Raw genomic sequence first — 13,842 nt, 5'->3', positions numbered from 1 at the left:
CTCACAAAATAAGACAAGAAATGGAAGAACGACAGAAGATTCAAGCAGTAATGTGAAATATGAGGTTCTGGAACATGTTGTGGGAAAAGTGAGTTTTAAATGAGGTTCACGGCAGGGTCTTTTCCATTTCTGATCTTTATTTCATTATTTATTTGAGTATTTTTTTATGTAGACAAGTAAAGAAACAATGAAGATTAATAACAATACTTCCATCAGTACATTTCAACACATTTCGAAACGGAATATGAAGAAGTGTGAACATATAGAACCCCCTTTTCCCCGAAAACTACAACTAATTATATCCAACTTCCTTTGTACAGTAATGTCTTAACTCCATCTGGATTCACTAGCGTTTAAATAATTAACTTTATTCAAAATACCATATTAAACATCTTAATACAATCTAAAGCAGTTATCGAAACGCTACCCAGATTCAATTTGAAGGTTGTACTGAAAGTTCAAGTTATTAATTTATTCCTAAGCATAAAAGATTTGTTGTGTACCTGTTTCAACATTGAAGAGTTAATTTGCAAAAACAGTTTTGGGCCTCAAAACTCCTGCCATGGTCACAATAAATGGACCTTTGGAGTATATTTTGGCAACAGGGGAAAAGGCCAACACAAATACTGTATATGTCTCACTGTTATGGCCGATTATTGAGATTTGACAATACCGGTAAAAAGTAACGTGAGTTATAGTAAAGTTCATAAATTAACTTTTGTATGAAATAACACTCATAACAAAATGTATTTATCTGGGCTATAAAACTCTCTGACATGATTGTGTAAACATCATATTTTTTGCCTTATTGTTTTAAAAAGACAAATCTGATGAATCTATGGATGAACTGGGACTGACACACTCAGACTGGGGCAGTGCAGAACAAATATTGGCTAAACTATAAATATCAGACCGATACCAAATGTCAAAAAACCCTCCAACATCGCCGATATCCAATATACCATCCCTGAGTTGTTAGTGAAAATTGCATAACTAGAATCAATTTCTCACAAAAATGGCTTATATTGCTCTATTTTAGAAGTTGTGAAAAGACGTGCATTGATCAAAAATGTAAATTATACATAATAATACAACTTATGCTCTTGGACCGTTGTAGAATATCTGTTTTACTTACATCAGTATCGAACACAGTGCTGTTTCTCTCTTCTGCATTCTGAAAACCCTGACTTTGGGAAACATAGATGAACTTTCCCACTATCCAAATGTTCCAGCTCACAAAGACGCTGCTGTCGGGAGAAGAGCTAAGCAAACTCATGACACCCGGGCTTTTATTCTGAAGGAGCGGACATGCTGGAGCGAGGAGACACAAAACAGCAGCCTTGCATGTGCCAGACGACCTTTTGTTCCCCACAGGCTCAGTTCTGCCGCGCTGCACATCCAAATAAACAGGGGAATGTTCCGGAGGATGGCCTTTTCCTCTGGTCCAAAAGCACAGATAACATGGGGGAAAGGTAAAGCGAGCCTTGTTTAGCCTTCGTGCAGGTGTAAAGCTTAGGGGGGATTGTAAAGTTGCCATGCATGAAAATGGTTGCCTTGAAAGTCATAGAGTCAATAGACATAATCTAGCTTTTACTTTTTCACTTGGCTGGTCAACTGGACACAGAGCAATACATCGTAGTTTATTTTTCTGCAGAATTAGTCTTGTTATTGGGGCTTTGAATTGAAGTGTACTCATTTTGGTTTGTAATTACAGTCACTGGATCCAATTTGGTCCAAGGAACAAACAAAGGAAGCCATTTTTATCACTTTAGAATACTAAAAGTACAAATGCCCTGTTGTCAAACTTTAGCCTCTGCATTTGACCCATTCATACGCAGAGATGTATTTAAAGGTCAGATTATAAATCAAGCTTGCTTTATGCACATTTTATAGACCCAGAACCATAAAGTCACATTAAATATTTATTGCATTTGTTTTATTTAACAGGGACAGTGTCATTCATCAACATTCTATAAATGCACCAGTGTCAGTCGGAGAGGCAATTATTGTATCTGTTGTCCCAGGACAGATGGTGAACCGGTAAGGTTGCCAACCGTGCCGATACAAGCGGGATGTCCTGCTATTTGCCTGGTTTTGATTTGTTTCGATAGGGACCGCTGCCCACGTGGGCAATGACAGTGACACCTGGAGAGGGATGATCGGGAAGAACGGCTTCCCCGATCTGAACCCGAGCAGTGTTCAGTTATTGGACATCTGCGCCACGGATTGTCCATAACGAACACCATGTTCAAGCACAAGGGTGTCCATCAGTGCACATGGCACCAGGACACAGGCCGGAGGTCAATAATCGACTTTGTTGTTGTGTCATCTGACCTCCGGCCACGTGTCTTGGACACTCGGGTGAAGAGAGGGGCAGAGTTGTCAACCGATCACCACCTGGTGGTGAGTTGGATCCGCTGGCGGAGGAGGAAGCCGGACAGACTTGTCAGACCCAAGTGCATTGTGAGGGTCTGTTGGGAACGTCTTGTGGAGCCCTCTGTCAGTAGGGTATTCAACTCGCACCTCCGGGAGAGCTTCTCCCATGTCCTGGGGGAGGCTGGGGACATTGAGTCCGAGTGGACCATGTTCTCCGCCTCCATTGTTGATGCGGCTGCTCGGAGCTGTGGTCGCAAGGTCTCCGGTGCCTGTCGTGGCGGCAACCCCCGAACCCGGTGGTGGACACCGGAAGTAAGGGATGCAATCGGGCTGAAGAAGGAGGCCTATCAGGCCACTCTGGCTTGTAGGTCTCCTGAGGTCATCGACAGGTATCGGCAGGCCAAGCGAGCCGCAGCTCGTGCTGTCGCAGAGGCAAAAACCTGGGCCTGGGAGGAGTTCGGGGAGGCCATGGAGGAGGACAATCGGTCGGCCCCAAAGAAATTCTGGCAAACCTTCCGGCGCCTCAGGAGGGGGAAGCAGTGCCTCACCAACACCGTTTACGGTGCGGGTGGAGACCTGCTGACCTCGACTGGGGATGTTGTCGGACGGTGGAAGGAATACTTTGAGGATTTCCTTAATCCCTCATCCACGTCTTCTGAAGAGGAAGCAGAGACCGGGGACTCGGAGGCTGACTCATCCATCACCCAAGCTGAAGTCACTGAGGTTGTTCGTAAACTCCTCGGTGGCAGGGCTCCGGGGGAGGATGAGATCCGCCCTGAGGACCTAAAGTCTCTGGATGTTGTAGGACTGTCTTGGCTGCCACGTCCCTGCAACATCGCATGGCGGTCGGGGACCGTGCCTCTGGACTGGCAGACCGGGGTGGTGGTCCCTCTGTTCAAGAAGGGGGACCGGAGGGTGTGTTCCAACTACAGAGGGATCACACTCCTCAGCCTCCCATAAGGTCTATTCCAAGGTACTGGAGAGGAGAATCTGACCCATAGTCGAACCTCGGATTCAGGAGGAGCAGAGTGGTTTTCGTCCCGGTCGTGGAACACTGGACCAGCTCTATACCCTCCATCGGGTGCTCGAGGGTTCATGGGAGTTTGCCCAATCAGTCCACATGTGCTTTGTGGATCTGGAGAAGGCTTTCGAGTGTCCCTCGGGGTGTCCTTTGGGGGGTGCTCCGGGAGTACGGGGTCCGGGGCCCTTTGCTCAGGGCTGACCGGTCCCTGTATGACCGAGGCAGGAGCTGTGTTCACTGCAGTAAGTCAGACCTGTTCCCAGTGCATGTTGGACTCCGCCAGGGCTGCCCTTTGTCACCGGTTCAGTTCATTGTTTTTATGGACAGAATTTCAAGGCACAGTCAGGGGTCAGAGGGTGTCCGGTTTGGGGACCACAGGATCTCATCTCTGCTGTTTGCAGACGATGTTGTCCTGATGGCTCCATCAAACCTGGACCTGCAACATGCACTGGGACGGTTTGAGCCGAGTGTGAAGCGGCTGGGATGAGAATCAGCACCTCCAAATCCGAGGCCATGGTTCTCGACCGGAAAAAGGTGGCTTGCCCTCTTCAGGTGGGTGGGGTGTCCTTGCCCCAAGTGGAGGAGTTCTCGGGGTCTTGTTCACGAGTGAGGGAAGGATGGAGCGTGAGATCGACAGGCGGATCGGTGCAGCGGCTGCAGTGATGCAGTCGCTGCATCGACTGTTGTGGTGAAGAAGGAGCTGAGTCGAAAGGCAAAGCTCTCTATTTACCGGTCGGTCTACGTTCTGACCTCACCTATGGTCATGAGCTTTGGGTAGTGACCGAAAGAACAAGATCGCGGATACAAGCGGTCGAAATGAGTTTCCTCCGCCGTGTGGCTGGGCGCTCCCTTAGAGATAAGGTGAGGAGCTCGGCCACACGGGGGGAGCTCGGAGTAGAGCCGCTGCTCCTCCACGTCGAGAGGAGCCAGCTGAGGTGGCTCGGGCATCTGTTCCGGATGCCTCCTGGGCGCCTCCCTGGGGGGGAAGAGGCCCCGGGAAGCCCCAGGACACGCTGGAGAGACTATGTCTCTCGGCTGGCCTGGGAACGCCTCGGGATCCCCCCCGGAGGAGTTGGAGGAAATGTCTGGGGAGAGGAAGTCTGGGAGTCCCTGGTTAGACTGCTGCCCCCGCGACCCGGCCCCGGATAAAGCGGTAGAAAATGGATGGAGGGATGGAGGGATGGAGGGACCGCTGCGGCCCCGCATTTCAGTCAGAGCCTTTGTTGTTGACAAGATCACCCCCCAAAGGAAAAGGTCTGAATCTCAAAATACTTTCATTTCATACTTTCATCAAATTACATTCAAACTGGGCTAAATAGGCTGTATTTTGAGAAGGCGGTAGTAAGACACCCTCGTGCTGGTGTGGGGGTCCTGGCTCCACATAATAAACAGATGAGTTATATAATATTGAAATACTACTACTACTTTCTACAGAAAGCGTGCATTACTTTATACCAGTCAGGATAAGAGTACAGTTGTAATGAACACACTTTGAGGCAGAAAAACTCTGGTGATGATTTATGGACTTAAAAACAGCACTGGCAATCTCAGAAATGTAAACAGTGTTTTTACGAGGCGCCGAGGAGAGGACTTACTAAAGGATTCATCAAACAAGCGCAAATGAGGCTTTTTGTCAAAAGGACAATGTTTTAACCTGGTTAAAGCTGAAAACAGTCAATTTAACAGAGGATTGTCACAGTTAAAAGAGCTTTTACCAAAGATGATTTCCCTCACCATTTGGTTACTGATCAATGTATTTCTGAATAATAGTAGAAAAAGCTTCAGTTGTAGTCATCTGGACTCAGTTAGAAAAAATAGACGTTTCGACTCTCATCCAAGAGTCATTGTCAATAAAAGAATTTAGGTCGAGAACTCCGATATTAATACTGTTCTGTGGTAAGATCCCCCCATTGGGAGGAGCCTTCCTGAAGTAGAAAGAGTTGTTTGTTTCAACAGAAACTCCCCCCTTGTATCTACCGAGCTAGCCTATTCAGAATCTTAATGGACTATTAGAATCCTCTTTGTCTTTGTGAGACCCTGGCTCAACCACCCTGAGTACCTGATTAGCATCTAAATGTCCTGGTCCTGGTCCTCTACCTTTCCAGGGGTTCAGTAACCCATTATAGATACCAGGAAGATTGAATCTTAGCCCTCCATTTCTGTTTAAAGAAGGTCTTTCTTTTTTAACAAAAATAGCTTCCTTGACTCCTCTTTCAAACCATCTTTTCTCCTGCTTCAAACCTTCACCTCACCGTCTTCAAACGAGTGATTAGTGGCTTCAAGATGGAGATGCACGGCACTCTGAGGTCCTGAACTTGTATTTCTTCTGTGCTGATAAAGCCTCTTGTGTAGAGGCTGTTTAGTCACACCTATGTAACATTCTTTACAGCTTTCTTCACTGCATTGGATCGAATAAACTACATTGCTCTGTTTTTGAGTCGGCAACTTGTCCTTAGGATGAACCAGTTTTTGTCTTAAAGTGTTTCCTGGTTTAAAATAAACAGGGACTTCGTGTTGTCTAAAAATTCTCTGCAGTTTTTCCGACAGGCCAGACACATAAGGGATAGAAACACCCTTCCTTCTCTGTTCAGTTTCCCTTTTGTCCTGCTTCTTGGTTCTCTTCACTCTGTTGAGAGCCCAAGCGGGGTAACCACAGGCTGAGAGGGCATTTCGGACATGTTTTTCCTCTTTCTTCTTGCCCTCTGAGCTGGTGGGCACACCTTGAGCTCTGTGTTGTAAGGTTCTGATCACACCCAGCTTGTGCTGTAGTGGGTGGTTGGAACCAAAGAGCAGATACTGGTCTGTGTGTGTAGGTTTCCTATATACTTCTATTTGGAGTTTCCCGTCCTCTCCTCTGATCGTGGAACAATCAAGAAAGGCCAAACGATTCTCCTTAGAGTCTTCTCTTGTAAACCTGATATGTGGGTCCACAGCATTGATGTGATCAGAGAAGGTTTCCAACTCTTGTTTCTTGATTGTTACAAAAGTATCATCGACATAGCGGAGCCACAGTTTTGGGGCAATGCCTGAGAATGAGGCCAGTGCCTTCCCATTAAAATTCTGAATAGGCTAGCTCGGTAGATTCAAGGGGGGAGTTTCTGTTGAAACAAACAACTCCTTCTACTTCAGGAAGGCTCCGCCCAATGGGCGGGTCTTACCACAGAACAGTATTAATATCGGAGCTCTCGATCTAAATTCTTTTATTGACAATGACTCTTGGATGAGAGTCGAAACGTCTATTTTTTCTAACTGAGTCCAGATGACTACAACTGAAGCTTTTTCTACTATGGAACACGCCTGGACCAATGAGGGATTACACCCACATTTCTGAATAATCTATATTGTCCTGCATTTAAGTCTTGAGAACATTAATATGCCTAATTTGTTGCAATTGATTTTTTGATGCAAAAAAAAATTATGTAAATGTATTGGTTCTTAGGCTTATTCATTATTGAACAGGAAGTTAACAAACCCATTTTTAGATAATATTGACTTCCTCTTCTATAGCTCTTAGAGCTACTGTAGCGCAATACTAAGCACCTGGGACAAAATATACTGTATGTCTTCTTTATGTATGTGATGGTGCACATCACCATCACATACATAATCCTTGATGATGAGGTAAAAGTGATCATATATTTTCCACACTTAATCCTTTGAAACTCACCCATAACGTGACACTCGACACAGAAAGACAAGTGTGCTTCAACATGTTCAACATATCATTTCTCTGAGGCATGACTCACGGCACCTTCTCATTTTCAGGAAGCAGAGATGATAACATAACAGGAAATTGTAGTTTTTTTGATGATGCACTTCAGACATGTCTAAACGCCGGGGCTTCGATGTAGAAAACGACGGGAGGTGGAACATTCTGAGAAAGCAACTGCATCGATTCATCGTCACAGCCTTTTGCTTTGGCCCATTGTTCAGCACAAAATGAACACTCCATACTGCGATTTCCCTGAGCAGAGCGCCCGAGCGGAGAAAAACTATCTGTTTAAACGTAAACAAACCAGTCAACCAATCAATAAGCCGCACGGCCCCAGAGGAGGCCACTTTTAAGCACGGCAACAATGAGCCGCCGCCGCATGAAAAGAAGACAGCAGCACCCGCCAAACAGCAAACATCATTAACCCAGAACACACAGCGGCACTGGCAGAGGAGGATACAGCAGGAGCCATCTCCATAGCAATATCCATGCAGCAACACAGGCACGGATTATATTACTTATGTTATAATGTCAGTTCATTATGGAGCAGGTTCAAGCTTTATCCAGGGATGAGAGAATAAAACAAATTACAATTGTTGAGACTGTTTCACTGGCCAATATTGATATGTTTTAGTTATTAAAACAGACAAAACATTATGTCAAAATGAGAGAAAACTGGACCAAATGACAAACTACTGATGATACATTCGAACAGTCATTTATTTACTAATCTGATTACTTTATTTCAATACTATACCATACTAAAGTAATACAAAATTCATACTTGACTGTACCATGTAACTGTTTTATGACTCAGTTATGGAATATACACATTCATCTAAAGGAAACAAGGGCCAGTAACTGTAATCAAGTCACTCAGTTTAATATTATAATATAAGTTCATTTCATGTGTTTGTTTATTGGTATTTCTCCAGTTTCTCGTGTCCATAAATGACAGGACATTATGTTATGGATCTTTGGTGCGTTTACACGGATCTGATGTAAAACCACCACAAATGTAAAGAAAAAGAAGGGCAAATGCCACGTCATCTTTACTGTAACTAAAGCCGACATGGGCCTCGTTATTAGCACTGAAGGGTGCAGAGAAGAGCATTGATTAGCTGGTTACCATGGCAACGGCACATGGGGGGGAGTGGCCAATCAACAGGTCATTGATGTTAAACGTGTTGAAGCTGGAACGTGGACCTGACAAAGCAGAGTGTGAGAGACCTGCTCAGAGTCTTCCTCTGTGCTCTTCTTCTGTGCTCCTCTTCTGTGCTCTTCTTCTGTGCTCTTCTTCTGTGCCCTTCTTCTGTGCTCTTCTTCTGTGCTCTTCTTCTGTGCTCTTCTTCTGTGCTCTTCTTCTGTGCCCTTCTTCTGTGCTCTTCTTCTGTGCTCTTCTTCTGTGCTCTTCTTCTGTGCTCTTCTTCTGTGCTCTTCTTCTGTGCCCTTCTTCTGTCCTCTTCTTCTGTGCCCTTCTTCTGTGCTCTTCTTCTGTGCTCTTCTTCTGTGCTCTTCTTCTGTGCCCTTCTTCTGTCCTCTTCTTCTGTGCCCTTCTTCTGTGCTCTTCTTCTGTGCTCTTCTTCTGTGCTCTTCTTCTGTGCCCTTCTTCTGTCCTCTTCTTCTGTGCCCTTCTTCTGTGCTCTTCTTCTGTGCTCTTCTTCTGTGCTCTTCTTCTGTGCCCTTCTTCTGTCCTCTTCTTCTGTGCTCTTCTTCTGTGCTCTTCTTCTGTGCCCTTCTTCTGTGCTCTTCTTCTGTGCTCTTCTTCTGTGCTCTTCTTCTGTGCCCTTCTTCTGTCCTCTTCTTCTGTGCCCTTCTTCTGTGCTCTTCTTCTGTGCTCTTCTTCTGTGCTCTTCTTCTGTGCCCTTCTTCTGTCCTCTTCTTCTGTGCTCTTCTTCTGTGCTCTTCTTCTGTGCCCTTCTTCTGTGCTCTTCTTCTGTGCTCTTCTTCTGTGCTCTTCTTCTGTGCCCTTCTTCTGTCCTCTTCTTCTGTGCCCTTCTTCTGTGCTCTTCTTCTGTGCTCTTCTTCTGTGCCCTTCTTCTGTGCTCCTCTGTGCTCTTCTTCTGTGCCCTTCTTCTGTGCTCTTCTTCTGTGCTCTTCTTCTGTGCTCTTCTTCTGTGCCCTTCTTCTGTGCTCCTCTGTGCTCTTCTTCTGTGCTCCTCTTCTGTGCTCTTCTTCTGTGCTCTTAAAGTTAGTTCTAAAGTTAAAGTTAGTTCTAAAGTTAAAGTTAGTTCTAAAGTTAAAGTTAGTTTTAAAGTTAAAGTTAGTTAAAGTTAAAGTTAGTTAAAGTTAAAGTGTACTTAAGGAAACACATCAGATCTCGTATAAAGGATCTTGAAAGAATATTTGATGACAGCTCAAACCATGTAAATAAATGTTTCACATTATTGAAAAAAATCTTGAATGAATGATAAGGAAATGAAAGAAAGTGTTTAGTGATGTGAAGATATCTTATCTGTTCTTTTCCTCTGTATCTACTGCGTTGCAACAATGAAATTTCCCCATGTGTGGACAATAAAGGATTATTTTATCTTATAAATGTGATTATTCAGATTACAATATATTTGAAAGAACTAATGATGGTGAGAATTATGGGAAGCAAATATAATACATGAGTTCAATCAACACTCCATAAATATAATACAAATATGTCGTTTTTATCATGCTGTTAATGGGACAATATCATTTCTTCCCTTTTCGAGTCAGAAAGCCTCCAGTCGTCTTGAGAATGAACGTGAGAATTGTGAATAATCATCATATTTGTGTTGTTTCTCCACATAATGATGATAACACTGTTTGTTATTGTTACATCACCTCGTACAGACTTTAAAACCATGGAGAACTCCTCCATCACCTGCCAGACTCCATCACCTGCCAGACTCCATCACCTGCCAGACTCCATCACCTGCCAGACTCCATCACCTGCCAGACTCCATCACCTGCCAGACTCATCAACTGCCAGACTCCATCACCTGCCAGACTCCATCACCTGCCAGACTCCATCACCTGCCAGACTCCATCACCTGCCAGACTCCATCACCTGCCAGACTCATCAACTGCCAGACTCCATCACCTGCCAGACTCCATCACCTGCCAGACTCCATCACCTGCCATACTCCCTCACCTGCCAGACTCCATCACCTGCCACACTATATCACCTGCCAGACTCAATCACCTGCCAGACTCATCAACTGCCTGACTCCATCACCTGCCAGACTCCATCACCTGCCAGACTCCCTCACCTGCCATACTCCATCACCTGCCAGACTCCATCACCTGCCAGACTCCATCACCTGCCAGACTCCATCACCTGCCAGACTCCATCACCTGCCAGACTCCATCACCTGCCACACTATATCACCTGCCAGACTCATCAACTGCCTGACTCCATCACCTGCCAGACTCCATCACCTGCCATACTCCCTCACCTGCCAGACTCCATCACCTGCCACACTATATCACCTGCCAGACTCAATCACCTGCCAGACTCCATCACCTGCCAGACTCCATCACCTGCCACACTATATCACCTGCCAGACTCATCAACTGCCTGACTCCATCACCTGCCAGACTCCATCACCTGCCAGACTCCCTCACCTGCCATACTCCATCACCTGCCAGACTCCATCACCTGCCAGACTCCATCACCTGCCAGACTCCATCACCTGCCAGACTCCATCACCTGCCAGACTCCATCACCTGCCAGACTCATCAACTGCCAGACTCCCTCACCTGCCATACTCCATCACCTGCCAGACTCCATCACCTGCCAGACTACATCACCTGCCAGACTCCATCACCTGCCTACTCCATCACCTGCCATACTCCATCAACTGCCAGACTCCCTCACCTGCCAGACTCCTTCACCTGCCATACTCCATCACCTGCCATACTCCATCACCTGCCAGACTCCATCACCTGCCATACTCCCTCACCTGCCAGACTCCATCACCTGCCATACTCCATCACCTGCCAGACTCCCTCACCTGCCAGACTCCCTCACCTGCCATACTCCATCACCTGCCAGACTCCATCACCTGCCAGACTCCATCACCTGCCATACTCCATCACCTGCCAGACTCCCTCACCTGCCAGACTCCATCATCTGCCATACTCCATCACCTGCCAGACTCCATCACCTGCCATACTCCATCACCTGCCAGACTCCATCACCTGCCATACTCCCTCACCTGCCAGACTCCATCACCTGCCACACTATATCACCTGCCAGACTCCATCACCTGCAAGACTCCATCACCTGCCAGACTCCATCACCTTCCATACTCCATCACCTGCCAGACTACATCACCTGCCAGACTCCATCACCTGCCAGACTCCCTCACCTGCCATACTCCATCACCTGCCAGACTCCATCACCTGCCATACTCCCTCACCTGCCAGACTCCATCACCTGCCATACTACATCACCTGCCAGACTCCATCACCTGCCATACTCCATCACCTGCCATACTCCATCACCTGCCATACTCCATCACCTGCCAGACTCCCTCACCTGCCAGACACCATCACCTGCCATACTCCCTCACCTGCCAGACTCCATCACCTGCCACACTATATCACCTGCCAGACTCTATCACCTGCCATACTCCATCACTTGCCATACTCCATCACCTACCATACTCCATCACCTGCCAGACCCCCTCACCTGCCAGACTCCATCACCTGCCATACTCCATCACCTGCCAGACTCCCTCACCTGCCAGACTCCATCACCTGCCATACTCCATCACCTGCCAGACTCCATCACCTTCCATACTCCATCACCTGCCAGACTACATCACCTGCCAGACTCCATCACCTGCCAGACTCCCTCACCTGCCAGACTCCATCATCTGCCATACTCCATCACCTGCCAGACTCCATCACCTGCCATACTCCCTCACCTGCCAGACTCCATCACCTGCCACACTATATCACCTGCCAGACTCCATCACTTGCCATACTCCATCACCTGCCATACTCCATCACCTGCCAGACTCCCTCACCTGCCAGACTCCATCACCTGTCATACTCCCTCACCTGCCAGACTCCATCACCTGCCATAATCCATCACCTGCCAGACTCCATCACCTGCCATACTCCATCACCTGCCGTACTCCATCACCTGCCAGACTCCCTCACCTGCCAGACTCCATCACCTGTCATACTCCCTCACCTGCCAGACTCCATCACCTGCCATAATCCATCACCTGCCAGACTCCATCACCTGCCATACTCCATCACTTGCCATACTCCATCACCTGCCAGACTCCATCACCTTCCATACTCCATCACCTGCCAGACTCCACCACCTGCCAGACTCCATCACCTGCCATACTCCATCACCTGCCATACTCCCTCACCTGCCAGACTCCATCACCTGCCAGACTCCATCACCTGCCAGACTCTATCACCTGCCATACTCCATCACCTGCCAGACTCCCTCACCTGCCAGACTCCCTCACCTGCCATACTCCATCACCTGCCAGACTCCATCACCTGCCAGACTCCATCACCTGCCATACTCCATCACCTGCCAGACTCCCTCACCTGCCAGACTCCATCATCTGCCATACTCCATCACCTGCCAGACTCCATCACCTGCCATACTCCATCACCTGCCAGACTCCATCACCTGCCATACTCCCTCACCTGCCAGACTCCATCACCTGCCACACTATATCACCTGCCAGACTCCATCACCTGCAAGACTCCATCACCTGCCAGACTCCATCACCTTCCATACTCCATCACCTGCCAGACTACATCACCTGCCAGACTCCATCACCTGCCAGACTCCTTCACCTGCCATACTCCATCACCTGCCAGACTCCATCACCTGCCATACTCCCTCACCTGCCAGACTCCATCACCTGCCATACTACATCACCTGCCAGACTCCATCACATGCCATACTCCATCACCTGCCATACTCCATCACCTGCCATACTCCATCACCTGCCAGACTCCCTCACCTGCCAGACACCATCACCTGCCATACTCCCTCACCTGCCAGACTCCATCACCTGCCACACTATATCACCTGCCAGACTCTATCACCTGCCATACTCCATCACTTGCCATACTCCATCACCTGCCAGACCCCCTCACCTGCCAGACTCCATCACCTGCCATACTCCATCACCTGCCAGACTCCCTCACCTGCCAGACTCCATCACCTGCCATACTCCATCACCTGCCAGACTCCATCACCTTCCATACTCCATCACCTGCCAGACTACATCACCTGCCAGACTCCATCACCTGCCAGACTCCCTCACCTGCCAGACTCCATCATCTGCCATACTCCATCACCTGCCAGACTCCATCACCTGCCATACTCCCTCACCTGCCAGACTCCATCACCTGCCACACTATATCACCTGCCAGACTCCATCACTTGCCATACTCCATCACCTGCCATACTCCATCACCTGCCAGACTCCCTCACCTGCCAGACTCCATCACCTGTCATACTCCCTCACCTGCCAGACTCCATCACCTGCCATAATCCATCACCTGCCAGACTCCATCACCTGCCAGACTCCATCACCTGCCATACTACATCACCTGCCAGACTCCATCACCTGCCATACTCCATCACCTGCCAGACTCCATCACCTGCCATAATCCAGACCAATTACACCCTAAAAACACAGGTACTTTTCCATGTGACTTGAGCGATTATTGTCCCATTATTGAGAATTTAAAGATTCAGGACCTTATAATGCTG

Source organism: Eucyclogobius newberryi, unplaced genomic scaffold (genome assembly GCF_026437365.1).
Source record: "Eucyclogobius newberryi isolate DKJ021-1_F unplaced genomic scaffold, fEucNew1.0.hap1 SCAF_11, whole genome shotgun sequence".
Lineage (NCBI taxonomy): Eukaryota > Metazoa > Chordata > Actinopteri > Gobiiformes > Gobiidae > Eucyclogobius > Eucyclogobius newberryi.
This window is presented reverse-complemented; position numbering follows the sequence as displayed.